A 25,698-nucleotide genomic window follows, 5' to 3' on the forward strand; every position below is an offset into this window, starting at 1 on the left:
GAAGAGGTGTTCGTGGTGCACACAGCCGAAATGGCGATGGAGACAGGGGTTTAATGACCATGTTGTTGAATGATTTCTCAAGTACCGCTCGCACGACTGCTAATACTGCATCGATTAAAAGTGACAGGAGACAGCAGTTGTCAACTATGGTTACAAACTACTTCTCCTCCCATATCGATGTTCTCCCTCACAGGTCATTCCCCTTTGACTATTGGGCCTCTAAACTGGACGCCTTGCCTGAATTGGCACAATATGCCTTACAGGAGCTCGCTTGCCCTGCTGCTAGTGTGTTATCTGAAAGAGTCTTCAGTGCTGATGGATCAATCCTGACAAAAAAAAGGACACGTCTGTCCACCCAAAATGTTGATGATCTAACCTTCATTAAAATGAACCATGCATGGGTTTCAAAGGATTTTGTCCCACCTCCCCCTGATGACACATAGGTTACCAGAAAACTGCCTCGCTTTTGTCCTCCTCTTCCTCGGACTTGCCCAATTCCGCCCTTTGCAGCAGCTGAATGTCCAGCCAACACATCAACATATGCCATTTTTTAAAACTCCCTAAGTGGGCTGCCCACCCCCCCAATGGCTGGGGTCAACACCTGGCGCTCCCAAGCAAGTGCCATTGCTCTGAACAGGTGGATGGGCCCACAGATGGCCGATGGCACTGGCACAGGGCCCCTCATAGTACAATACAGTGTCCCTGATGGTGGGGGGCCCACTTGCCATGAGACACACCAGCGTGCTATGAGGGGCCCTGTGCCAGTACCGTCGACCACGAGTGTGCCCCCCCTGCTTGGTCATGGCCACAGCACTTGCAAGTTGCAATACTTACCTCTCCCTGCTCCACCGCTGTGTAGTCTGGGCAGTTAAATCCTTCACAGGGACGGCCACTAGAAATTTGGTGTATTGATCGATGATGGTTAAGATGTAGCTATGCCCTGTCCTGCTGGCCTCTACCTTCAGATGATCAATGGCTACCATTTGTAATGGACGTCAACTTACAAGCGGATGCAGTGGTGCTTTATGATCACCATTCACAGTTGTGATAGTCACAGATGTGTGACATTCCTGCCACCATTTTTCAATGTCTCCTCTCATGCCAATCCAATAGAATCGCCTACGGTCTGTGGCTTCTGTCTTTTGCACTCCAAAATGACCAGACACATCATGATAGGCAGTGAGGACCATGTCTACATCTCTCCCTGTGATCATAATTTGATGGAGACGAGTAATGGTTATGTGATCCACGCTACTGCGATAAAGCAATCCTTTCTTCACAAAGAACAGTTTTCACTGTCTCCACAGACACAGTAATTGAGGGTCTGCATCGCCTCTGCAACATCTACCGGGAGGTTTTCCCGCGATGAGTAATTCCCAAGTTTCTGCTAACACTCGACTTTCCGTCTGTACTTGTATCCATGTAGTTTCCAGTAGCGGAGAGTCTGGACTGGCTTACTGAGATTGAAATATATACGAAGATTTAAAAGTACCACAACACTGTATACTGTTGTGTGCTTCAACTACCTTTCCCTTTTTCTACTTGTTAAATTCTGGTGTAATACATACTGAGCCTGTGAGTGTCTGTGTCTGACTCCAGAAGTATAGACGGAAATTTACAATTACCCCTAGACTGGATACACCTGGTATGTGCTGCTACAGTACCTTTGTTCAAAATTTTGTATTACGGTATCATCCATAGTGAGTGAGCATGTGTGGTTTACGCCTTCTATATATACGGTGAATCGGAGATACCAATTTTTACCCTATACTCGATACAGCTTGTATCTTGTTATACAGTACCTTTGTTCGACATTTAGTAATGCGGTCAAATCCATACTGAGTAAGCGTCCGAGACTGACTATGGGACTATGTTTATGGAGATTTCAATTGTACCCTATAATATATATACTTGCTATCTTGTTATCCAGTACATTTTTTACAACATTTTTTATTATGGTCAAACCCAGACTGAGTGAGCGTCTGAGGGTGACTCCAGAAATATATGCCGAGATTTCAAATTTGGCCAACACTGTATACAGCTGTACGCTTGTGTTACATTACCCATTTACAGTTTTTCATATTCTTGTATAATCCATACTGGGCCTGAGAGCATTTGTGTCTGGCTCCTAAAATGTATACGGAGATTCAGAATGTTTACACAATACTATATATACCTTGTATCTGGTGATACTGTACCCTTTTTCACCTTTTTATTTTATTGGGTAATCCATACTGAGCCAGTGAGCATCTGTGTATGACTCATGAAATATATACGGAGATTAACTGTTATCCCTAGACTGTATAGAGCTGTACTCTTCTGATACAGTACCATATATCTGCTGGTATTTTGGGTCAATTTTCTAAAACATGAGGAAGTATGGTGGAAGAGGATGTGGACGTGGGCGTGGGGGGCCACCTGGTACTGATGGTGGTGGTGGTGCATCTGCTGGTAGTGCCAAACACCATATCAGCTAAGGCAGGAGGTGTTGAGCCTGCATCATGGTGTAACTCTGGAAGGCCTGTAAGGCTCTGCTTTCTGGGAGTAGGTAGACTGCTTTTAAAGCCGGAGCATCAGGAACTGTTTTTGGCTTACATTGCTGAAACAGCCTCCAGCTCTATCTCCTCCTCTTCTGAAGTTTAAAAAAATGCAAGCAGTGAGTCGCAAGTGCAGGCTTCTGGTCAGGAGCAACCACTTTCCTTGTGTCCTTCACCCACACCAAAAGTGAAGGATGCGGCAGCACACACTTCAGATTACTCCATGCAGTTCTTTTCACATACCATGCCTGGGTTAATTAAAAATGGGGCCCATCATATACTGGAGCATTCAAAATGGGGGACATCTGACACTGGAGCATCATCCATGAGGCCCATCATATACTGGATCATTCTAAATGAGGCAGATCACACACTGGAGCAGCATCTATGGGGCACATGATACACTGGAGCATTAGAAATGGGGCCCATTATATATGGAGCATTATTAGGGCCCATAATACACTGGAGCATCATCCATGAGGCCCATCATATACTGGAGCATTCCAAATGGGGCAGATCAGACACTGGAGCAGCATCTATAGGGCACATGATACACTGGAGCATTAGAAATTGGGCCCATTATATATGGAGCATTATCAGGGCCCATAAGACACTGGAGCATCATCCATGAGGCCCATCATATACTGGAGCATTCCAAATGGGGGACATCAGACACTGAAGCAGCATCTATGGGGCACATGATACACTGGAGCATTAGAAATGGGGCCCATTATATATTGAGCATTATAAGGGCCCATAAGACACTGGAGCATCATCCATGAGGCCCATCATATACTGGAGCATTCCAAATGGGGGACATCAGACACTGGAGCAGCATTTATGGGGCCCTTTATACACTGTAGCATTACAAATGGAGCCCATTATATATTGAGCATTATTAGGGCCCATCATACACTGGAGCATCATCCATGAGGCCCATCATATACTGGAGCATTCCAGATTGGGGACATCAGACACTGGAGCAGCATTTACGGGGCCCAGTATACACTGGAGCATTAGAAATGGAGCCCATTATATGTGGAGCATTATTTGGGCCCATAACACACGAGCATCGTCCATGGGGACCATCATATACTGTAGCATTATGTGGAGCTCATCATTTACTGTATGGAACATTATATGTGGCCAATTATTCTGTATGGAGAAATATATGGGGCTCATTATTCTGTATGGCGCACAATGCGGTAGCCATAACACCATATGGAGTAATATACTGTCCTTTTTTTGAGCTATTGTACAATTTAAAATAGATCAGTCATGTCATGTAAGCAGTGAAGTATTTGTCATTGTACTATACCTATATTTCTGTGCCGTATCGGAGCATCATGAGTTGTGGTATGTGTTAAAGGGCAAGGATAGAAGATGGGGCAAAACAGTGACAATAAGAGGCCGTAAGCACTACATTACGGTAATAAACAATGGGTACTGAAAGAAGTTCAGTTAGGGTAAGTGTGAACAATAACTATCATGGAAGGAAATTGTATTAAGTATCCAGGTGGAGTTAGATAAAGACTGCACAAGTGGTAGATCTATAAAGCATGGTGTGAGTTTATACGAAAATGGATCTCCAACAGTCCATGCATTATGGCAACATTATAACAGAGCTCCATATCCATATTAAAGTAGCACTCTCGAAGGGCAATACATCAGGTGATAAGCACACCCAGGAATGCGTAACTATACATCAAATAAACAACTGGAAAAGAGGTTGGTAACATGAATAGAAAGGGTGGATTTAATCCCCTAATGACTGCCAATACGTCTTTTTACTGACCTGAGATGTAAGAGAATAGCATTTCCACACAGGTGACAATCCAGCAGCTGTCGGCTCTTTACCATAGCTGACAACTTGCTGCATCACCCACGATCAGTGATTGCACCGTCCAAATCTGTTTAACCCCTTAGATACTGCTGTCAATAGTGACTACATCATATAAATGGTTAACAGATTGTGGGGGTTTCCTCTTTATCTCCATTGGTGCACTCAGATCATGATTATGTGATGTTTGCCATGGCAATTCATGACCAAATAGCAGCCTTAAGGGCCTGTCACACTAAGCTATATCGCTAGCAATATCGCTATAACGTCACTGGTTTTTGTGACGCATCAGCGATATCGCTATGTCTGATACTTACCTCCGACCGCTCCCCCGCTGGTTATCGCTGATTGCGCGAGAACGTCCAGGACTGTTTCTCGCCGTCAGCTTCCTGCTGGGCTTCCTGTGGCGCCGACGAGCGACGCGTGGACGCGGGCGGGAGGACGTCGGGATCGCCTCGTCTGACAGGTAAGTAACGACCCCCGACCGCTGCTATGTCGCTGGTGAGATCTGTCTGTGTGGCAGCTCACTAGCGACCACTTAGCGATGCACCAGCGATCCTGACCGCGTCATATCGCTGGTGCATCGCTAAGTGTGACAGTACCTTTAGAGTCTGACGGCTGCTGTAACCCATTCAGAAGTTAGCGGCATTTAGGTGGTAAAAATACACATTTTCATTTCTGTCATGCCACTTTGCATTAATTTCTGAAAATCACTTGAAGGGTTAATAAACTATCTGACAGACGTTTTCAATATGTCAGGGGGTGCTGTTTTTAAAATGGTATAATTTTGGGAGGTTTCCCAATATATAGCATCACCAAAGTCACTTCACACCTGGATAGATCCATAAAAAAATACATTTTGTAAATTTCCTTGAAAAAATGAAAAATTACTGATACAATTTTAAACCTCCAAAAGGCTATCAAAATAAAATAGCATATTACAAGTGGTGCTGATGTAAATCAGGCATGTTGGAAAGGTTATTTATTAATGTTTTCATGTGGTATGACTATCTGGATTAAAGGGATTATCATTCAAAGTTTGAAAATTGCTAATTTTTTAAAATTTTTCTCAAATTTCTGATATTTTTTATAAATAAACAAAAAACATATCAACCTAAATTTACCATTATCATAAAGTATAATGTGTCATGAAAAAACAATCTCAATCACTGGGATTTGTTGAAGCGTTACAAAGTTATTACCACATAAAGTGACACTGGTCAGATTTCAAAAATTTACTCCGCCACTAAGGGGTAAAATACCCATGGCTGTAGTTTGAGGAGTGCACCAGCCAGCTTTCCCCAATGCACGTTTTGCAGTTTGCTGCTTCTTCAGGGGGCGTGCCTTAATGCATTCACGATGGACAAGCGTCATGGAGTCCTGCAGCTGTACGCCCGCCTGTCACATGGGGCGGCCTGAAGCCATGTAACACCAGATCTGAGAAGACAGGGGGACTTCCAGGGCAGGACGCTGGGAGAGAGCACGCATACTGTGGTTAAAATATAGGACACATACAGCAGATGAAAAAAGTATTGAGCAGCACCAGTAAATATTTTTTTAAAGGTGCTATTGATATGAAATTCTCACCAGATGTTGGTAACAAACCATCCAATCCACACAGGCAAAGAAATCAAATCGTAGATGTCCACAAATTAAGTTATTTGTAAGGCCGGGGTCACACTAGAGAGGAATACGGACGAGTGAGAGGCGTTAAAAAAACGCATTGTACACGGACCAATGATTCTCTATGGGGCAGATCCTATCAGCCATATATTTCTCGTCTGTATTCTACGGTCAGTGCCAATCGCAGCATGCTGCGATTGTCAGCGTGCTACGCCCGTAGTACACCAATGCAAGTCTATGGGTGCGCTAAAAATACGCATTACACACGGACCAGATGTGTGACTTGCGAGAAATATGCACCAGGTGTCCTTTAGAAAAGCCGGCAGTTCAGTGCGCGATACAGTAAAATCACACTGACAGGTTTTATAACACAAACGAAAGAATAGATATAGACACATAGAATACATATATACATATATACATGTCATTGAGACACATTATATATATATATATATTTATATTTCACAGAGCTCTTCATAGCAGAATAGCCGCTAATTCAATTGCCGGCTTTTGTCAAATCATTCCCCAACCCGACATGAAATGACACATGGTTTACATACAGTAAACCATTTCATTTCATGTTTTGTTTTGTATGTCTTTCATTAGTAATTAGATGAGGGTTGATGTGTAAAATTTGGGAGGTGTAGGTGTTAATTTAAGGGGTTAATTCGTTGTAAAAAAAAGTGTGGGCTCCCACATTGACAAATTACCGCGGGAGCCCGCACATTTTTTTGCAATGAATTAACCCCTTAAATTAACACCTACACCTCCCAAATTTTACACATCAACCCTCATCTAATTACTAATGAAAGACATACAAAACAAAACATGAAATGAAATGGTTTACTGTATGTAAATCATGTGTCATTTCATGTCGGGTTGGGGAATGATTTGACAATAGCCGGCAATTGAATTAGGGACTATACTGCTATGAAGAACTCTGTGAAATATAAATATATATATATATATATATATAATGTGTCTCTATGATGTGTACATATATATATATATATGTATTCTATGTGTCTATATCTATTCTTTCTTTTGTGTTAGAAACCCTGTCATAGGGCTCCATTATATGTCCATTTTGCAAGCCGGCGAGAAAATCTCAGCATACGGATGGCATACGGATTACATACGGGTGCTTACATGTGCAAAATACGCGACCACACCTTGCTGAGGCTGGTTTCACATTAGCGCTTTTTAAGCGCACGCACGGCCGGGGGTAGCTCCGCCCCCGAGCCGGCTCTCTGCCCAGCGTGCCCGCCCCTTGCTTGTAGCGCCGCCTCCTAGCGGACAGCGGCGCCTGCGATCGGCGCACCCTATCTTTAGCATAGGGTGCGCAGATCGTGCGCAGGCCGTGCGCTAGTTGCGCTTTGACCTGCGCTGCGCACTTTTGACGGTGCGCCGTGCGCGCCAAAATCGAACTTTTCGGATTTTGGCGCGCACGGCGCACCATCAAAAGTGCGCAGCGCAGGTCAAAGCGCAACTAGCGCACGGCCTGCGCACGATCTGCGCACCCTATGCTAAAGATAGGGTGCGCCGATCGCAGGCGCCGCTGTCCGCTAGGAGGCGGCGCTACAAGCAAGGGGCGGGCACGCCGGGCAGAGAGTCGGCTCGGGGGCGGAGCTACCCCCGGCCGTGCATGCGCTTAAAAAGCGCTAATGTGAAACCAGCCTTACGGATGACTTATGGAGCACTATTTAGGGGTCATTCATCCGTATTACACCTGTAAACTACGGACCGTATTTTAGTGTGACCCCGGCCTTATACTGAGAAATGACACAGAGAAATTTTATTGAATATGCTTACTGAAATTTATTTAATACTTCATACAAAATACGTTGTGCGGAGATCTCCAAGACACCTCCCATATAGAGAAACTAGTCGCATACAATGCTCAGATCTGTTTTTGGCCTATTCGTCCCCTCAAACGCTCTTCAAATCCTGAAGCTTCCACAGGCTCCTTCTGTGAACGCTGAGATTTAGTTGATTCCATACATTTTCTGTTGGATTCGGGTCTGGTGTTTGGCTGGGCCATTCTAGCAGCTTTATTTTCTTTCTCTGAAATCAGCTGAGAGTTTTCTTGTCTGTGTGTTTGGGATAATTGTCCTGCTGAAATGTCCTCCCTCATTTCATATTTATCATCCTGGTAAATGGCAGCAGATTTTTATCAAGAATTATCCATTCTTCCTTATATCAATTACATGACGTTCACCAGAAATGTATGCTGAAAAACAACCACATACCACAATGTTCTCACCTCCAAACTTCACTGTTGGTATGGTGTTTTTGGCTTCATATGTAATGCCTTTTGGTCTCCAAACATGGTGTGTATTATGGCATCCAAAGAATTCCAATTTTTGTCTCTTTTATTATCTCAGTATTTTACCTGGTTGTCTAAATGTTGTTAAGCAAACTTTAAACATGCTTGAACATGATTATTGTTCAGCAATGGAATCTTTTTCTGGTGAGCATGCTTACAGGCCATGGAAGTTAAGTGCACTACTTATAGTTTTCTTTGAAGCAATTGTACCTGCTGATTCCAGGTCTTTGCCTATTGGACATTCTTCTGATAATTCTTTTTTCTCCTCTGTCTGAAATCTTGTGAGGGAGCACCTGGTCGTGGCCTGTTTATGGTGAAATTATCTGCTTATGGATTATGACCCCAACAGTGCTCAATGGAACCTTCAGTATTTTTAAAATTCTTCCTTCTGCAACCAGTGCCATTAGTATGTTTTCCCTCTATATCACGTGAATCTTTGGAATACTATTCACAGACTGAGAATAGCACCAGGCCTGAATTGGTAATCTGTCAAGCCAGGCAAATAACCACTGTGCTCCAGTAGTAAACTAAAAGTGGGTCACAACCCTTTCAATCTTCTACATACTCTCACTATGTGTCTCTCAGTCACCATGCCCCACACACAGTCTTGTCACTGTGTCTCACGCTGTGTGTGTGCATATGCCTGCCTGTATGTCTGACGCTGTGTGTGTGTATAAGCCTGGCTGTATGTCTGCGTCTACAGGGAGTCATTCATACTAGACACGTAGGTTCCCAGAAGTTTTGAAAACGCCTTGTCGTTGGCTGCTGGGCATGCATGAATTGGCATCTCAATTTTTTCCTATTATCCAGAGCAGTATTACTATTTATATTTCATATTAATATGCTTTAGCACTACAGAGTGCAACTTTTTTTGTTTATTTTATATGGAGATGGCTGCTCCTAGTATGCACCTGTTCACACTAGCTTGGAAGTGCCAGTCAGTCTTTTGTCATATGTATATTAGCTCTCTGACCGAGCACTCCGATCTCCAGCATGTGGTGGAGTTTATTTGCAACTGGATCCTACCTACCCATAAATTCAGACTTTAAAGAGAGGTATTTACATCTACCCAGAAGATTCAGACTTCAGCCGAAGAGCTGTATTCACTGTACTGTAGGCACGTAGGACCCAGCTGATTTGAGACCGCCTCGTGGTTGGCTGGTGGACATGCATGAATTTGCCAAATTATGTTCTAAGCGTCTCAATTTTTTGTTTTTCTCCAGAGCAATATTGCTATTCGTATTTCATATTTACATGCTTTAGCACTACAGAGTGCAAATCCTTTTGTCTATTGTGCCTTTATATAAGTCTGCCTGTATCTGTGTGTTTCTGTGTATAAGCCTGCCTGTATGTCTGCTGTTTATATAGTATATAACGTAGAAATGTGTCTATAGTATAGTGCTGTGTATATATTATAAAGTGTGGAATCCACATTATATACTCTGGCACATGTGTACTCTACATGGTGTATACACAGCTCCATGTGTTAGGAACGGCGGAACGCACTAAATAAAAAATATAAATAAAGTGCGTTCGTCGCTCGGGGTCCACCATGCAGTAGGTGAAATAACCGCTGCTAAGTGGTGGACAATGAAGAAGAGGCGTGCTGGCGCTGGTACTGAACTCAGTCCCTCACACAAGCGTAATATCAAAGGGTAGGGGTTTCAAATGAGTCATTCACCAGAATCATGCATTCATCATCATTCACACAGCATCAAGTATGGTCTATACTAGCGCATGGCAGAACAGCCATGCGCGCTTTTTATAGCAGCCGGGACCTTCCGGAAGCTTCCAGATCTCCGAGATGGACCAATGAGATCTGGAGCGGGACCTGAGCACATGACTCCCGATCTCCAATGGGAGATCATCTCATGAGCATGCTCAGAAGGTGGATGGAAGGACTTTGCCTTGCAGCAAATCTCTCCAGAGGCTATCTCCTCTGCAGTAGATAAACAGCAGGAGACTGCAGAATGTGAGGGTCTGGATTCCTGCATAGCGACCGCAGAAATCTGACTCCTAACATTACCCCCCCCTCCTAGGGCCCCCCTCCCTGAGACTTCCGACCTGCCAACTTGTGCCTATTAGTGGTGTAGGTCTCAGACTCGTCCGAAGGCAAGTCTGATGTCCGGGTAGGTGACAAGGAAACCCGAGACACGAGGAAGGCATCAGGGATGGCAAGATCACCAGGTTTAAGAAGGGACACATGGGAGACAACGGGAGCGGAAGTTAAAGTGGGATGCCGCCGTGTGTTGGCGGGCGTCGCCACTCTCCGTTTGGAGAGGCTATCCCGTGAACAAAAGGCACAGGCCCGAATATATTTTTTTACATCCCGAGCCCTGTGTGGCCACCAATAAGACCTAGGAATAGGTTTAGCGTGCACTCGTTCTTATTATGAACGAGGTGCTGGTGTAAAGGACCTGGTGGTCCCAATATAGAGTAATTATATAATTCACCGCACACTGTTGTGGATTATCATGCCAAATAGTTTAAATTTTATTAACACACAATCTGGGAGTGTAACAGAATAATGCAATGGAAGCGATATATAGAACGTTTCGGTTCCACCGGAGCCTTTATCACACAATCGCTGTAAAGTAAAAAAGAAACATATAAGTAACAAAAATTTGCAGAATAAAAGTAAGAATATGAACAAAAAGCAATAAGAAGGTCATCCTGGTGCATACTTGTACACTAATCCATGGATCACAGCATGTAGAGCACATGTTAAATAAAGAATTTACATATATACATATATATATATACATACACTGATTAGACTGTCAAGATAACAGGTAACAAATGAGGTATAATAAAAAGCTGAAAGAGGTATGTAATTACCTTAATCCAGTGTCATACAAGAGAAGGGTATAGAGAAGAGGGATGAAAATCCCTGTGGTGTCACAGAGACTGCAAAGAATGGTGAAAATAATTAGCATGTGTGAGACACAGTACTGAGACCATAGAAAAGGAATGTATGGTACCTAGTCATATGCTAAAATCCTTATAGAGGTGCCGGATCACCATCAATGGCTAGTGGGGACCTGCAAATGTTAAATAAGGAGTATGTGTGTTCAGCTAAAATAAGCCCAAAGCGCCTAGGAGCAGTCACAAGGCAGTCTAAAGCGGCGCTCCCGCGCCTAGCTGAGTCGGCATGTGTGCCTGCATGGCTCCTGGTGAGCATTTTAAAGCCCCTGTGTGACGCTGGAGCGGAAGTGAGCGGCCCAGACCGGAAGTGATGTCATGCAGCTGCTGTGTGCATACTAAAGTCGTTGCTATGCCCTAGCAACGACTTTAGTATGCAAGCTGGAGGCTTGGCAAGGCGGCGTTGCCAAGCTGGAGGCTTGGCAACGCATATATAGTAAATGGTGGTGACTGTGTGTGCGTTCCTGCATAGGAGAAATGGCACTAGCATTCTAAATAGAAAAGGTAGCATAATGTGGATGAAGTATAAGTATAGCCAATATGTACAGGGCTATTGGTGAGTGTATAAATGGGCACATTATGCAAGATGACAGGATAAGGTATAACTATTGTTAGTGATATTAACCTCTCATGGAGAGAAAAGAAAAAAAAAAAATTATGTAGAGGAGGATATGAAAAAAATAAAAAATAAAAAAACTGAGCATAAATGCAAAATAAGAGTCAGGGGGTGGGGCAAACTCACCTATGATCACAGTAATTTAGCGGTTCTGTAAAATAACAGAGAAAACGTTAATAAATGTTCAAAGTAGCCAATCTATCTCTCTATTAAGGCCCTTAGGGGCCAAAGTGTCCAATTTGTGAATCCAATAGGCCTCACGTGATTTGAGCAATTTAATATGATCTCCACCTCTTCTAGGGCGGGGAATATGCTCGATGACCTGGAATTTAAGTTGGGCCACTGAGTGTCTATATCTTGCAAAATGGTCGGGCAATGGCAGCCAGGTTTTTCCACATCGAATGGTGGACTTATGGCTAGCTATACGGTCCTTAATGTGCTGTGTAGTCTCACCCACATAAAGGAGTCCACAGGGGCATTTCACCAGATATATAACAAAATTGGAGTCACATGTGTAAAAACCGTGTATTGGATAGGATTTACTAGTCCTGGGATGGGTTATATTGTCCGATTTGATGATATTAGAACAGGCTGCACAGTTTAGACATGGAAAAGTACCATTATGTCGAGTAGCAAGTAGTCTTTGTGTAGTAGTAAGGCGTGAGCTGCCTATGTCAGCTCTCACAAGCTTGTCCTTGATATTGGGTGGTCTTTTAGTGCATATTAATGTTGGCAAGTTGAAGGAATCGATACCAGGATAGGCCCTTGCCAGGAGGGGCCAGTGTTTCCTAATGATGGAATACACCTTGGGCATCAACGGATGGAATGTATGTACAAACGGAATCCTCTCCCTAGGATGTGTACGAGGGGGAGGGAACAGGGGTGCTAAGGCACGTGCCTTTTCATTATTGAGAAGTCTCAATGGGTAACATCTTTCCTGAAATTTTTGCGTCATGGTGTCCAGTCTTTTATTAAGAATTCTGGAGTCAGAGACGATACGTGTGACTCTGTTGAACTGGGAACGGGGTAGACTATTTCTGGTGGTTTTAGGATGGCAACTTGTGTAATGCAAAAGACTATTGCAGTCTGTAGGTTTACAGTATAAGTCTGTTGAGAGGCATCCATTGGTGTCTTTAAGAACTCTTGTGTCCAGGAAAGGTACAGACTCAGTGTTATAATGAATCGTGAACCGAAGTTCAGGGAGAATGGAGTTAAGATAGGAATGAAAGGTTTGTAAAGAATCAGATGTGCCTGTCCAGATAAAAAAGATGTCATCTATATAGCGATGGTATCCTGAGACATGTTGTGAAAATAAATCATTACAAAACACGTAGGTGACTTCAAAGTAATTCATAAAGGCATTAGCGTAAGCAGGCGCTATGTTTGAGCCCATTGCTGTACCGCACTTCTGGATATAGAAGGTATCCCCATACATGAAATAATTTTCATAGAGTACCAGGTTAAGGAGGTCAAGACAGAATTGAATAGAGTCACTAGACATGTTTGATGAATTAAGTAGGTGTCTTGTAGCCTCAATCCCTTTATCATGTTTAATCGAGGTATAGAGGCTATTGATGTCTAGAGTGACCAAAATGCTATCTGGTGGTACCGTGCCAAGTTGCTTAATAATTTCTAAAAAGTGCCCTGTATCGAGGAGAAAAGACTTGGTTATTTTTACCAATGGTGTTAAGATTTTCTCTAGAAAAATAGAGAGAGGTGACAAAACAGAATCCGTAGAGGCCACGATTGGTCTGCCAGGGGGATTGTGGAGTGATTTATGAATTTTTGGTAGCACGTAAAAAACTGTTGTGATGGGATGAGGATTAACAAGAAAAGTTGCGTTTTTTTGGTCAATAATATGACGGGTGAGGTATGCATCAATAACATTGCGAATCTTGTTGCTAATGCTGGCAAGCGGGTCCATAGGTATAATGCCATAGGTGTCAGTGTCTGACAATTGGGGGGATATCTCGTTCATGTACTGTGTACGGTTCATCACCACAATAGCTCCCCCTTTATCAGCAGGTTTTATGATAATCGTCTTATTATTGTGTAGAGATGATAGAGCCTGTTTTTCAGTAGGAGAAAGGTTGGAATGTGACGGAAAAAAACCTAGTTGTTGCTGGTGCGAAAGGGCGCTAACCTCATGGTCTACCAAGGAGATGAAAGTCTCAGTGGCATGGTGGGTGCGTGGGGGACAGAAATTGCTCCAATTGTGGAGGCCAAAAGTTGAAATAGAGAGTTCAGGTACTGAACCAGTCCCTGAGGGTGGTACTGAATCCCTAGTGGAATTTGAGGCCAAGCCAAAGTGCGTCTTAAGCCTGATAGTCCGATAAAAACGTTCAAGGTCCTTTTTTAATTGGAATGAGTCCCAAGCTGGAGTGGGGCAAAAGGAAAGCCCTTTATGTAGGACAGAAAATTCCGCAGGGTTGAGGAGATGGTCCGATATATTAATCACCAGGTTTGATATCTCACCTGTGACCGTGTGGTCATCCTTTCTCCTTGATCGCCTTGTGGGTCTGTGCTTTGGTGTCCTCCTCTGCGGCCCTTCGGTAAAAAATGGTAGCGGCCAGAAGTTGTTGAGGAGTCGCTCTCTGAGCTGAAGGACCCATATCTGCGTGGATTTCGGGGTTGGCGCCAAGAATTTGTAGGAGCGGAGGAGTCGGTCCATTTGTATACACGATTATTAGAGTAATCCTCAGAGTCCCGTTGGAATTTCTGCCTCTTACGTTCCTGCAGCGTTTTTTGGTGATCCGCCAAGGCCTTGTCCGTCCATGTCTTTAGGGAGGTCCACTCAGAAGAAGAGAGAGTGGTTGAGAGTTGTGCCTCAATTGCCTGAATATTCTGTTTTGTCTCAATTATGGCTTTTTGGAGATATTCCACAGTTAAAATTATGATATCAAGGGAACATTTATTGAGGATTTTTTTGTATTTATCGCAATATTCTGGATCATCAGAAAAGAGGGTAGGGCGAAGATTGCTCCTAAGCCACCTGGGAATCTTATTCTGCCTGTGGTATTCAGCTAATGTTGTACAATGGAGATCGTAGGAAATTAATCTACGTTTCTCCTTTTCAAAATCCCTAGTCCTCAGTTCATGTGCTGGGGTCCTAAGGAACTCATTTGAACCAGTCACCTGAGACAGTATACTGGAACTGGTAGCCAAATCGTAGGCAAAAGTATCAGTAGACATGGATGGATTAAAGGAAACGACTGGTGCAAACGCCAATAAATACAGTATAGGAATAGGTTTAGCGTGCACTCGGTCTTATTATGAACGAGGTGCTGGTGTAACGGACCTGGTGGTCCCAATATAGAGTAATTATATAATTCACCGCACACTCTTGTGGATTATCATGCCGAATAGTTTAAATTTTATTAACACACAATCTGGGAGCGCAACAGAATAATGCAATGGAAGCGATATATAGAACGTTTCGGCTCCACCGGAGCCTTTATCACACAATCGCTGTAAAGTAAAAAAGAAACATATAAGTAACAAAAATTTGCAGAATAAAAGTAACACCACAGGGATTTTCATCCCTCTTCTCTATACCCTTCTCTTGTATGGCACTGGATTAAGGTAATTACATACCTCTTTCAGCTTTTTATTATACCTCATTTGTTACCTGTTATCTTGACAGTCTATTCAGTGTATGGCACAGAGTTTGGCCATTGCGGGGCGCTGTTGTCTGGAGCAACAGCATGTTGACAACGGTAACCGCAAATGGAGTCTTGTGCCGGACACGCCTCGAGAACGGCGCAAGACACCTCCATGGGCTCTGGGGGTGGCATCTCTGGCTCAGGTAGTTCCAGAGGCTCAAAAAAGTTGGAAGCTGAGGTAACCTTCCTCTTGGATTGAGCACGCTCCATACCGCGCTCCGAAAAACGGAGGTCAATGTGGGTGGAAATGGCAATCAGCTCCTCCAAAGTTGCGGGTACCTCTCTGGTAGAGAGAGCATCTTTGACGTGCTCCGCCAAACCTCTCCAAAACACAGGGATAAGGGCTTTGTCAGACCACTCCAGCTCGGAAGCCAGTGTCTGAAAACGAGCGGCATACTAACTAACCGAGAGGGATCCCTGGGTCAAAGCCAGAAGCTGAAGAGAGGTGTCGTGCATGACCCGTGGACCGAGGAAGACCTGCTTAATAGCTGTTAAAAACTGAGCAGCAGTCCGAACCTCTGGGTCACCACGCTCCCATAGTGGCGTAGTCCACTCCAACGCCTTGCCCGACAGAAGGGAGACAATAAACCCCACCTTGGCCCGCTCCGTAGGGAATCGCGCAGCCAGTAGCTCCAACTGGATAGAGCACTGACTGATGAAACCCCTACAGGAGGCGCCATCGCCAGAAAATTTATCGGGCAACGGGAAGCGGGTAACTGTCGGCGCGTGGGAGGGCGTGGACATATGCGTAACTGCGTCAGTAATTGCTTGTACAGCAGCTTCGGTGGATTGCGCAGCGGAGAGAGCCCTCTCAAGAGTGGCCAACCGGCCCTCAAGCTGCCGAATGCACTGCAAGAGTTGCTGCTGTTCTGCCATCACTAGCCAGACCCTGGCGCTAGTATAATGTTAGGAATGGCGGAACGCACTAAATAAAAAATATAAATAAAGTGCGTTCGCCACTCGGGGTCCACCGTGCAGTAGGTGAAATAACCGCTGCTAAGTGGTGGCAGAAGCAATATGGCGGTATTGTGCACAGGGTTAACCGTCACCCAAGTGCACAGAGTAATCTCTGTTAAATCACAGAGATGTCTATGAACATAAACAAAAGAGCTGAGCCTGTTAAGGTCACAAGTACTCAGAGTAGTTACACACACGGTACAGGGTCACAGGAATAGCCAAGATGGAGGTACTAAGTCCTTCTAGACCTACCGTGTGTGTAGCGTCACAGCCGCGAATGCTTAAGTGGGCTGCTACTGCAGTGCAGCGTAGGACACTGCCGCTAAACGATAATGCTAGACGCAAGCGCAATGTCGGACGCTAGCAGCTCTGGACAATGAAGCAGAGGCGCGCTGGTACTGAATTCAATTCCTCACACAAGCGTAATATCAAAGGGTAGGGGTTTCAAATGAGTCATTCACCAGAATCATGCATTCATCGTCATTCACACAGCAGCAAGTATGGTCTATACTAGCGCATGGCGGAACAGCCAGGCGTGCTTTTTATAGCAGCCGGGACCTTCCGGAAGCTTCCAGATCTCCGAGATGGACCAATGTGATCAGGAGCGGGACCTGAGCACATGACTCCCGATCTCCAATGGGAGATCGTCTCATGAGCATGCTCAGAAGGTGGATGGAAGGACTTAGCCTCTGGAGAGATTTGCTGCAAGGCAATCTCCTCTGCAATCTCTCTTAAAGAGCAGGAGACTGCAGAATGTGAGGGTCTGGATTCCTGCATAGCGACCGCAGAAACCTGACTCCTAACACCATGCTATATGTTCTAATGCAGTATATAGTGCGGAGCGGTCTCTGTAGCCTATATTGTGTAGGTTGTGTACACTTCTCCCGTCCAATATACATAGTTAATTCTCAGTGTCTGCATTATTCTGTATATACACTGCACAGTACCACTTCTCCTGTCCTGTATAATGGGTGTATTTCTCAGTATCTATATTCTTCTGTATATACACTGCACATTATCACTTCTCCTGTCCTGTATACTGGGTCTAATTCTCACCATCTGTATTATTCTGTATATATAAACTGCACAGTACCACTTCTCCTATCCAGTATATTGAGTGTAATTCTCAGTATCTGCATTATTCTGTATATACACTGCACAGTACCACTTCTCCTATCCAGTATATTGAGTGTAATTCTCAGTATCTGCATTATTCTGTATATACACTGCACAGTACCATTTCTCCTATCCAGTATATTGAGTGTAATTCTCAGTATCTGCATTATTCTGTATATACACTGCACAGTACCACTTCTCCTATCCAGTATATTGAGTGTAATTCTCAGTATCTGCATTATTCTGTATATACACTGCACAGTACCATTTCTCCTATCCAGTATATTGAGTGTAATTCTCAGTATCTGCATTATTCTGTATATACACTGCACAGTACCACTTCTCCTATCCAGTATATTGAGTGTAATTCTCAGTATCTGCATTATTCTGTATATACACTGCACAGTACCACTTCTCCTATCCAGTATATTGAGTGTAATTCTCAGTATCTGCATTAGTCTGTATATACACTGCACAGTACCACTTCTCCTATCCAGTATATTGAGTGTAATTCTCAGTATCTGCATTATTCTGTATATACACTGCACAGTAGGGTGACCGGATCTCATATGGGGGGGAAAAAATGTCAGAATCTTGTTCGTCTGGACCCCACAAAACGATTCCCCTTTCCAGATATTGAGAGAGCCAAAATTTGAGCTCGATCAAACGACGTTAACCCGTGCCGCTAGTCGCTCAAAGTTTGAAAAAATCCAAATTGAGGTATTTTAAGATTTAGGTATTTTGCATAGTCTGTTAGACTATAAAGAATGTGACAACAACATTGCAGAAATAGCCCTGACCAAATTTTCGAACCATTTGTGGTATTTGAATGCAGAGTTGGTGGGATTATCGTTTTTTGATCCCACCATTACAGACAATGAAAAGTTGTTAATGGCTAATAAATTGCCCAGTAGCACAGATGAACCATCAGAGCACGCTAACCTACATGAGTTGATAATTTTACATAGTTATCTAATCTATTCTAGAGCTTTTGTTAAAGTAGTTTTTGAAACGTCAGAATATAATGCTCGGCATTTGCTTACAACTTGCAGGACATATTGCTTTTGTTCTTCATCTTTTGTCAGAAGGTCGTTAAAGTCGGTTACTTCCTACCTCTTTTAATTTTTCTTTCCTAACTTTTGGATTTACAACCCTAGCGTGCTCTGATGGTTCATCTGTGCTACTGAGCAATTTATTAGCCATTAACAACTTTTCATTGTCTGTAATGGTGGGATCAAAAAACGATAATCCCACCAACTCTGCATTCAAATACCACAAATGGTTCGAAAATTTGGTCAGGGCTATTTCTGCAATGTTGTTGTCACATTCTTTATAGTCTAACAGACTATGCAAAATACCTAAATCTTAAAATACCTCAATTTGGATTTTTTCAAACTTTGAGCGACGAGCGGCACGGGTTAACGTCGTTTGATTGAGCTCAAATTTTGGCTATCTCAATATCTGGAAAGGGGAATGGTTTTGTGGGGTCCAGACGGACAAAATTCCGACATCGATTTTTTGCGGTCACCCTACTGCACAGTACCATTTCTCCTATCCAGTATATTGAGTGTAATTCTTAGTATATGCATTATTCTGTATATACCCTGCACATTATCACTTCTCCTGTCCTGTATACTGGGTGTATTTCTCAGTATCTGTATTATTCTGCATATATACACTGCACAGTACCACTTCTCCTGTCCTGTATACTGGGTGTATTTCTCAGTATCTATATCATTCTGTATATACACTGCACAGTACCACTTCTCCTGTCCTGTATACTGGATATAACTCTTAGTATCTGTATTAGTCTGTATATTATAACGTCCCACACTATCTGTGGACAGGGTACTCGCTTTGCTGGTTGCTGAGGCTTCCGCTGGGACACTCAGGGTTAAAAAAAGTTCATTCGGTTTATTAGTTTACAGCATAAACCGCTCCTCAGGAACCAAGTAGTATGCAGCCGCCAGTAGAATGTCCGCTAAACATTCAGCTCTATAGAAAAACACAGTCTCTCACTGACCCCGGTCAGCATAACACGGATTCCTGTCCGTTACCTCTCAGTGTCAGCCACACAGGTCTGTCTAAGACCTGTTTCACACTTCAGTTTTTTGACGTCAGTCAAAATCCGCTGTTTTGCAAAAAAAAGGATCCGCCATTTTTTTTCCCATAGACTTGCATTAGCGGCTGATTTTGACAGATGGTCATCCGTTGCATCCGTTTTTGACGGATCCGTCATAATTTTGGCGTCCGCTTTCTGGAGTGGACGGACAATGAAACGTTTTTTGTCTGCGTTAAAACAGCGGAAAGCAACGGATCCGTTGCTGTCCGCCATGCGTTATAATACATGCCAATGAGCGACGGATCTGTTGCCAATCATTATTTGACGGAATCCGCCAATGGATCCGCCTTTTTATACTGAGCATGCCTAGACGATTTTCCTTTCATTACATTTAACCCCGAAAACCGTTCTGGCACTCACTCTCTCTCTCTCTGATGCACTACCTGCTAACATGGATCCATCAAAAACTGATCCTGTGTCATCCGTTTATGGCAAAACGGAAACGGATCCGTTTTTTCACACTGTCGGATTTTGACTGACGTCAAAAAACTGAAATGTGAAAAAGGACTAAGTCGGGCCCTGCTACCAAACTCCTTTGTAGGCATCCGTCATCCGTCTCTGGACTGCTCTGTTCATGTCTATTGCATGTCTGTTCATGCCATTATATACAGTTTGACCTTATTAGCAGATTCCCTTCAAATATTAAAATTGATTTATTGACAAGATGAACACATAGGTTGCAAATGTTTGTGACTGCATCTCACATCTTTGTTCCTACTATAATTTCAGACATATGCAAAAAATGTGCCAAACTACTGTATTAAAAAAACAAATGGAGAGACAGAGTGTTCCCCTCGGATTGGTTTACTGTCCATGATCCCTGGTGCGTTCAAGACAGTTAAAACAGGGCTACTTAGACATTGTATCTCTGCACTTAGAACAATTATTCCAAGAAAGTGGAAACTACCAATGGCACCTAGTGTGCTTGATTGGGCCCGGGAGATGGACTTCATCTGCGGGATGGAAAGACTCTCTGCCCACTCAGACACGCAGCTCCGCAAATACACTTGCACTTGGCAGGAGTGGATTATGGTTCGTGAAACTCCTGGATACTTCAGTCTTTTAATCACTTAAATTGTTGATCGAAACTAGTTCCTATCTGGACTTATTGGTCCTCAGGCAAGAGTTGGATTTTGGTAGGCCCCTTCTTTAGTGTATACCACCCCTAACCTCCATCCACTTCCCTCCCTCCCTTTTTCCTTTTCGCCTTCATCTTTTCTTCTCTTCTTTTCTTTCCTACTATCTTCTTTTAGGCTATTTGTTTTTTTGTTCTGTTTTTATTAGATACCTTGAATTTTGATAGGCAGTTATCTGCATTAGCTGAATGGCATATACTCTGAAGAGTTTGTTATTATGAGACTTGATCACTTTTACTTAAACTCTGCTTTGTTACTTTACGAGTCACCAATGCTATTTTGACATCTTTGTTTTCCCTTTGTATCTATGAATATTGATAACTATGTGAATATACATGTCTTTATCCATATTGATGTTATATGTGTATGTGACATTTTTCCTGAATAAGAGAGATTTAAAAAAACAAAACAAAAACAAATGGATATTATTTCATTACAGAATTACCACTATCTATAATATACAGTAACTGAGCTGCTGCATGTGGAGAAGAGCACATGCTGGAAGGTAAGAGGCCTCCTACACTTTTCACTGATTGGCTGAATTGTCAGTAATATAAGCAGTCTGTAATAAAAACACTTGAATTATATTAAAGGTACCTAATGCACTGGATTAGCTTTATTAAGCTTTATTAAATGGTTACTATTTAATGAAATACCAGTTGCTTTAACTTAAAAAGTGCTCAAGTCATGATACTTAAAGTGGTTGGCTACCACTTTTTTATTGATGGCCTATCTTTTGGACAGCCAGTCATAGCTGATCGGTGGTGGTGCGATGTCTGGTCCCCCACTGTTCAGATAGGCCATCAATAAACAAGTAAGGGCAAATCACTTTAAAGCCGGGGTCAGACTTGCGAGAAACTCGCACGAGTCTCGCATCTCAATATTCGGCACTCGGGACTGGAGTGTGCAGCTGCATAGAAAGACATGCAGCCACACTTTCCGTCCCAAGTACCGGTGACAGTGCTGGGTATTGAGATGCGAAACTCGTGCGAGTTTCTCACAAGTCTGACCCCGGCCTTAGTGTGAATAACATCAGTCTTACTGTAATAGAAAACCTACAATTGTTTGTCACTTTTAAGTGTATGTTTTGTCTGTTTTTCACAGTTCGGTGTCATTGCTTGCTTTCTTTTCCCTTTTTCATTCTTTCCCACGCTCCACTTTTCCTCCCTTCCACTCACATCTGTTTCTAATCTTTGCTCTCATGTTCTGTGTTCACTTTTTCTCTTCTCCTCCCAATACACTCCTTTCTGCTTTTAAAGTCTACTAAACCTAGTTGTTCGTACCTAGTATGATCCTTAAAGTGTATCCTATTTTACGAAACCAGTTGCATTTTCATAATAGACCATAAAACAGGTAACTTAAAACAGCAAAGAGTAACTTGAGGGGGAACTTGTCGGCAGTTTATGCTCCCCTAATCTCAGGTTGAGTGGTATCTGGAGAGGCTTCCTCATTACAGAAAGCAAATGCTATGTTCACATCACATTTTAGCCGCACCTCAGTGGCTCCATTGAGGTTTACGTCTGAAACGCTGAAAAAATGAGATTTGGGTAAAATCGCAGGTGGGTCTATTGACTTTAATGAAGCAGACAGAATCATTTTGTGCTCTGTCAGACATCATTTTCAGCCTGCTTATTTGAAACAAGCTTCAAAACGCAAGACTCGGCTCAGAAGGTGATATCTATCATGCCAAGGCGAATTGCAAAAGCCTTGAAAAATAAAGGTTAACACTGTAAATATTGAGTCATTGCTACTTGTGAAATCAAATGTGGAGCACAGGTAAGGGCGGCAGAACTGGGGGAGTAGAGGAGAACCCAGGCCTGAGACATTTCGTATTTGACGGAGAGATTGCTTGTCTAAACCAGTGTGCACAGTTTAACAAATCCGCGGACTGTAGTGTTGATACTGGTGCTGAAGCTGAACCATCATACTAACAGCCCTTCTAAGGGCTAATCGTTGGCAGCACATAGAATCTGCATTAGGCCTAGGGAGGGAGGGTCTCAGGAGCAGAAAGAGTGACAGAATCCAGTCTGTAGACAGGAATTAGACCTTTGAAGTCCATTGTAAAATATATAGCTGTAGTTTTTTTTATGGGTATAGGAAAAATTGAATGTATTTTGATCTATCAAGTATTATTTGCTTTGAGGTTCTTTTTTGTGTTATATAACACACCCAAAAATCGTTGAAACATTTTCCTGGGCTACATTTCTCAGCAATACACTATTCTGTAGTGTGCAGTAAATTTCTAAGAAAAATTTTGTAGGCTTCACTTTCCCAGACATACAGTGTTACTTGGTCTGTGAATATTTCTGTGACCTCTAAAAGTAAACAAAAGCTTTTAAAAATTTTGTAGGCTTCAATTTTTCTGACATACAGTGTTACGTAGTCACTAGTCTGTGAACATTTCTGTGATCTGTAAAACCGCTAAAAAGCTTTTCAAAATTTTGTAGGCATCAATTTTTCTGACATACTGTATTACATGGTCTGTGAACATTAAGGCTATGTGCACACGATGCGTTTTTGATGCTTTTTCATGGCATTTTTTTACGAGTGGAAATGCCCCAAAAACGTAATTGAATACTAAAGCAACATAATGCGATGACAACCCTGAAGTGTTGTGCACACGATCGACAAATTTTCGTCCGTATTTGCAGCGTTTTATTTTCTACAGCATGTCAATTCTTTTTCCGCTTCTGCAGCCTTTTTGACTCATTGACTAATTGAGTCAGTCAAATCTGCAGCAAAAATGCAGGTGTAAAAAGGTCTGCGTATTTGCTGCAGAATTGCTGCCAAAAACGCTGCAGAAATGTCAAAGGAAATGATGTCAGAAGGAGGAAGAGTGTGTGGGCGGAGAATATGTGTGTGAGCAGAGAATATGTGTGAGCGTAGAATATGTGTGTGTCTGTGTCTGTCTACGTGTGTCTGTGTCAGTCTGCATTTGTCTGCGGGTGTCTGTATGTGTGTACCCATGCGACGAACTGCCATAGTAATTGTACTTAGGCGTCGTCTGATGGGACTACTACTCCCATCTGGCTATGTCTGCTGTCACATATAAAAGAGACCGCATTATCCGATGATGGGAGAATAATCTCATCATCCAGCGCCTGTGTTCAATTGTAAAAAAAAATCAAAACAGTTACATAATTACATACATATTCACATACAAAGTACATACTCACTGAACACCTAATCCGCAATGCATGCCCGCGTCTCCTGAAAGCAATCAAAAATAATAAACCAACATATACTCCCTGTCTGCTGTAGTCCATTCAATACCGAGTGTCCCACGATGATCTCACGTGTAGAACAGTGACATCTTTACATCGGGAGATGTGACTGCTCTACCCAGCCTCCCGCGATTCACTGACAGGAGGTAATCGCTCCCGCAGTGTATCACTGTGCTGCCGTGAGAGTTCACTGGAGTTCATCAGCTGCTCAGGTCCGGTTCTCATGCAGCAGTACCATAAGTAAGAGCACCGAAGCTGATGAACTCTGGTGAACTCTCACAGCAGCGCAGTGATACACTGCAGGAGCAATTACCTCCTGTCAGTGTTTCACCGGAGGACAGGTAGAGCGGTCACATCGGGAACTGTTCTACACGTGACATCGCCTTGGGACACCCAGTATTAAATGGACTACGTCGGACAGGATAGTATTATATGTTGGTTTATTATTTTATTTTTGTTGCAGGAGACGAGGGCATCGGGAATTAGGCGATCAGTAAATATGGTAAATTAAGATTCAATATAGGAATCTGTGTGATTATTTCAAATAAAGGACTTTATTCTGGCTGTGTCTCTATAAATCCATGTAACTGTAGGATTAGTAATGGATAGGTGTTTTATAGGCGCCACTCCATTACTAACCTGTGGGCTTGATGTCACCTGACAATACAAAGGTGACATCAACCCCACAATTATGAATCCCACTTGCCACCGCTACAGGGCAAGTGGGAAGAGTGAGGTTAAGTGCCAGAATTGGCACATCTATAAGATGCGCAATTTGTGGGACGGCTGAGAGCTGATGTTTTTAGCCTGGGGGGTGCCAATATCTATGGCCCCTTACCAGGCTATTAATATCAGCCCGCAGTTGTCTGCCTAGCCTTTGCTGATTCGATTTTATTGTCCCCATGTCAATTTTTTTCTGGAGTTCCCCTGTTAACTAGCCAGTAAAGGCTAAGCAGACAGCTGTGAGCTGATATTAATAGCCTGGGAACCTTTATGACTATTGGCTCCTTCCCAGAATGTTAACTTCAGCCCTCATCCTTCGGCCCTCCTTCTGCTGGTTCTGAAAATTATGCGGGAGCCCACACATTTTTTTTTTTAAAAAATAAGCAGATATTGCATTTCACACAGATTTCTGACAGTTGCTGCTTTGTTACAGCATATGTAGGTTAATTATGTTAATGTTAATGATCCTACATAGGCTTGTGTGTGTGTGTCTGTCTTTATTTAACTCTTTATGTACCGTTTTATTAATGAGGGTATCTGGCTGACACCTGTTCATTTCTAAACTTATAATATAACCTAATATATGTAGTGGGGAAAAAAGTATTTAGTCAGCCACCAATTGTGCAAGTTCACCCACTTAAAAAGATGAGAGAGGCCTGTAATTGACATCATAGGTAGACCACAACTATGAGAGTCAAAATGAAAAAACAAATCCAGAAAATCACCTTGTCTGATTTAGAAAGATTTGTTTTGCAAATTATGGTGGAAAATAAGTATTTGGTCATTAACAAAAGTTCATTTCAATATTTTTTTATATTTCCTTTTTTGGCAATGACAGAGGTCAAACGTTTTCTGTAAGTCTTTACAAGTTTGGCACACAGTGTTATGTTGGCC

General features: G+C 42.9%; 1 protein-coding gene across 1 annotated transcript in view; it reads left to right on the forward strand.

Moving 5' to 3' along the window:
• ADAMTS10 (ADAM metallopeptidase with thrombospondin type 1 motif 10) overlaps nt 1-25,698 on the forward strand; it is a 322,067-nt gene that overhangs the window by 116,012 nt on the left and 180,357 nt on the right. The window contains exon 2 of the mRNA XM_073544180.1: nt 21,297-21,362. The gene's annotated coding sequence lies outside the window, so the exon portion shown is untranslated. The remainder of the gene's footprint in view (nt 1-21,296; nt 21,363-25,698) is intronic.

This window comes from Dendrobates tinctorius, unplaced genomic scaffold (genome assembly GCF_039654945.1).
Source record: "Dendrobates tinctorius isolate UK_male_01 unplaced genomic scaffold, ASM3965494v1 ptg000011l, whole genome shotgun sequence".
In the NCBI taxonomy this organism is placed as follows: domain Eukaryota; kingdom Metazoa; phylum Chordata; class Amphibia; order Anura; family Dendrobatidae; genus Dendrobates; species Dendrobates tinctorius.